Genomic DNA, 4,386 nt, shown 5'->3' on the forward strand with positions numbered 1-4,386 from the left:
TAATGAATAATAAATGAATGAATGAATACTGAATGCGAGAGGAAAAGCTGAAGATATTCACAAACTGAGGAACTACAGCAAATGAAAGTGTGTAACGCTTAACAGACATAGCTGACATAATGTAGTATAATGCAAAATAATGTAAAAGAAAATAAGACAAATTCAACAAGTGAGTTATATTCTAATTAAATATGACCGTAAACATTATTGACTCCATCCCCACTACTTTATAAATTATAGATTATAAATTGTAAGTGATTATGTCCATGCAGATGCAAATAGAAGGTAAAATTCATAACTGACTGATGTATAAAGATAGTAAATAATAAATATAATGACAAATAAAACAAATCAAATATAAGGTGCGTGGTTCAATTAGACACCACACCATTACATAGTAAAAGAATAAAATAAAGAATAACAGATAAATAAATAAATAAGCAAAGAAGTAGGGTATTTGAAACGAAATTCAAATGGAGTGGTTATAACAGAAGCCACGCGCTGTCAAGCATTTGAATGGACAAAATCATCTATCCTCTCAAGAAAATTAACCGTACTTAAATCCAAATAACTCTAAATAAATAATTGTAGATAATAAGCGAATGAATGAATGAGTGAGTGAGCAATAGAGCTATTAAAGAAGTTAATCAAGTTAAGGCAAATAAAGGCAGATAGAGAGAGTAAGGAAAGTAAAGAAAGTGTAAAGTATAGTATATAGACGAACGTAACTGACACAAAATAAAATAGAATAGAACAAGATACATTGAAGTACATTCCACCAACAAGCATATCCATACACTCATTCATACATCTCACATAGACGCAGTCATCCAATGAGGCTAAATCAAATAAATTTACAGAATCCATTACGTTGAATATGCAATGAGGCAGATTATATTATCCTGAACAGACATAATATTAAGAAGGTAGAAGGTACGAAGGTACGGTAAGATAAAATGAATACACTCAGCACTCGACAAGGCAACTAAGTGTTTCAGATATAACTGTCAATTAACTTTATTCATTAATTAGCCGTAGAAGGATAATGATGCAAAATATTACACAATATTACACAATACTAACTGAATTTATTGCAAATAATATGCAATATGCAAATTGGGTATAAGTATGAGTATAAAAATATGTATAAGTATAAGAATAATGAATATGTAAATATAAATATACAAATATATAAATAAATATAAATAAATACATATATATAATATATCAGAAAACGGAGCACAATAGCACATGTCACCACTCATTGCAATGGGTACACGCACAAATCACAAACTCACACGCACCGATATTCAATATTCAATATTAATGGCCTAATCAGAACTCAGCAATTTAACGATTCAATTAATTCACGATCCTCCTCCATGTCACAACCGAGTACATGGCACATGGAGATGGAGTAAACCAGTGCCGCCGATGATCATGTCAACCAAAGATAAGAAACCGCGTGAAGCTTAAGCCATAAACCATACGCCATATAGATGCGTAACCTTCGAGGAATTTCGTAAAATTTACAGTTCGTCCCATTATGTCCCATTATGTCTGTTGTCTATTAAATTAGTTATCAAATTAATTAATTGATTATTACACGGGACGTACAAGCGCCCGCGACTAAATACATCAATAAAACACTTTCAATAAATTACACTGAACGAAACCAAACACGAATAGAATGCAACGGAAGGTAACGATAGCGGAAAACATTCCGGTATCTCACTAAATAAAGTAAAGTACGCAACACTATCCGTTGATAATGATTACAAATTATCCTTAGTTGGTAACCATCTGCAGCACCGGCAGCCAAATATTATCGGCCACAAGCATTCTACTTATTTACCATACAATACTCGGCCGTTCATCCCGTAACGATTGTCCACCGACCAGCTATCCGCCGCGCAGCAGTTACCCACCGCGCGCCAGATATCTGCTACATCTCAGTTACCGACAGCTAAACTATCCGTCGCGCAACCGCGCCATCCTAGGAAGCCATACTTACCATCAGACTTACCATAAAAGATAAGTCCGATATCCAATACTATTCACGGAAAGGTAATTATAAACGGACAAATAAGACCCCAGACGGATTAAAATCATGAATAAATCAATTAATAAAACATTACCACGACTCACGGGAAAGGTAATTATTAAAGCAAACGGGCAACAAATAGAACCCCAGACGGATTAAAATCAAGAATAAATCAATTAATAAAACAATACCACGGCTATCATTTATTATTTATAAATATATAAATCATACGTTTGCAATAGTGTAGGATGAAGTAAATGTTAAGTATAAACAATGATGAAGATAGAATGAAATGAAAGAAATGAAATCAACCCGAATAAGATCCGCAGATTGCAGGACGCATCATGTTACTGCCTATCGCGCCGCAGGAAACAAACTACGCAGAACAACGAAACAAAGAAACCACCACAGAACGAAAGGCTGAATAAATAAACGAATGAAACATTCAACCTAAACAGAATCGAAATCAAATATAGCCATCTCACAGCGTCAGATAACGCATGGAGTCAGGAAAGTCACGTAGGACCAATCATGTAACACCCAGTCAGTTAATAAATAAATGTAACCAAAGTAGAATCAAAGCAACCAAGGCAGCAGGTAACTAGCAGAAAGGAAATATAAAAGAAAAGAAGAGAAAAGAAACAAACGAGGTAATGATTATAATAACGCATAATAAATTTAAACAAGAGTAGCACAAGTTAATGACATGAATATTAATTCCTACAGGAACAGCACACCGTCATCAAAGAGCTATACTATTATTGAAGAGAAACGGCTTGAATAAATTGAATTAAAGAATACCAGAGAAGAATATCAAAATGTCAAAATGTCCAAGGAATGTCCAAGGATAGAGGTGACAAGAAATAAAATAAAATAAATGATGGTAGACAGTGATACGTGGCACAAATAAATTAAAATATAGAAAATATATATAGAATAATTGTATGCAAACAAACCATAATTATATTAATATTAATGCCATTTACAGAACTTTGTACCATCGTGAGTCAAAATAAACTAAATCTTAACAGTTACCTTGATTCAATTTAATTCAGAATGAATGAACAATGACAGCATGAAATGAACGACTGAACAATGAAATAATCAATTAAAGATATTAAGAAGAATGAGGTAAATAATGAGGTAAATAATAAATAATAAGCATAAAGTAAAAGTGAAGGCCGTAACCAACCTAATGTAAATAATGTAATGTAATGCACTGTAATATAAGTAATGCAATATAATGCAAAACAGAATGCAATAATAAACTGAATACAAAATACAAAATACAAGAAGTGAATTCAATAGATATAACCGTAAAGATTATTAACTACAATACTCTATTTCTTTACCAGAGTAGATTATAAGTTAGACTGTAACTGGTAAATGGTAGATGATAAATGGTCATGTCAATACAACTGCAAATACAACTAATTAATGAATGACATCTCAAAATAGAGTAGCTAAAGCAACAAATAGATGAAATGAAATATAAGGTACGTAGTTCAATAAACACTGTACCAGTGTATGAACTGAAATAAGAATAAAATGAAATAAAATAGAATAAATAAATAAGTAAATAATAAATAAGAGTAGATGAATGATAAGATTATAATAAAATTCACGCACAATCAAAGCATTTGGATGGACAAAACCACTTATCATAGTAGAGATAGCAAAACTTAATTAAAATAAGTAAAATAAGGTAAAATAAATCAATCATATCCATTAACCTCAATTGATCAGAATGAGTGAGTGAATGAATAATGAATGAGTGAATGGAACGATTAAGGAAATAAAGAAGGTAAGAAGGCGTGAGTGAGAGCAAAAAGCATGGATGTGTCAGAACGAATAAACAATGAGAGAATGAAAGAATGAATGACTGAACAGTGAAATAATCAATTAAAGATAATAAAGAAGAATGAGGTAAATAACAAGATAAATAATAAGGCATAAAATATAAAGTGAAGGCTGTACCAACATAATGTAAATAATGTCATTTAATGTAATGTAATATAATGTAAAACAAAATGAAATATACTAAAATAGAATACAAAATACCAGAAGTGAACTCAATGAAATATAACCGTAAAGATTATTAGCTACAACACTCTATTTCCTCACCAAAGTAGGTTATAAACTAAATTATAAATGGTAAATGATTATGTCAATGCAAATGCAAATAGAACTGATTATTGGATGATATATCAAAATAAAATAGCTAAAGCAACAATGAAATCAAATGTAAAGTACGTAGTTCAATACACACTATACCAGTGTATAAACTGAAATAAGAATAAAATGAAATAAAATAAAATAAAATAAAATAAAATAGAATAAAT

General features: G+C 31.0%; 1 long non-coding RNA gene across 1 annotated transcript; it reads left to right on the top strand.

Annotated features, from left to right (window-relative positions):
* The first annotated feature begins 1,921 nt into the window (after positions 1-1,921).
* LOC117611412 (uncharacterized) lies at positions 1,922-3,078 on the top strand. The gene is made up of 2 exons (XR_004583178.2): positions 1,922-2,694; positions 2,771-3,078. It is a non-coding gene; the product is annotated as an uncharacterized LOC117611412 (long non-coding RNA).
* Positions 3,079-4,386: the final 1,308 nt, after the last annotated feature.

This window comes from Osmia lignaria, unplaced genomic scaffold, assembly GCF_051020975.1.
Source record: "Osmia lignaria lignaria isolate PbOS001 unplaced genomic scaffold, iyOsmLign1 scaffold0038, whole genome shotgun sequence".
NCBI lineage: Eukaryota > Metazoa > Arthropoda > Insecta > Hymenoptera > Megachilidae > Osmia > Osmia lignaria.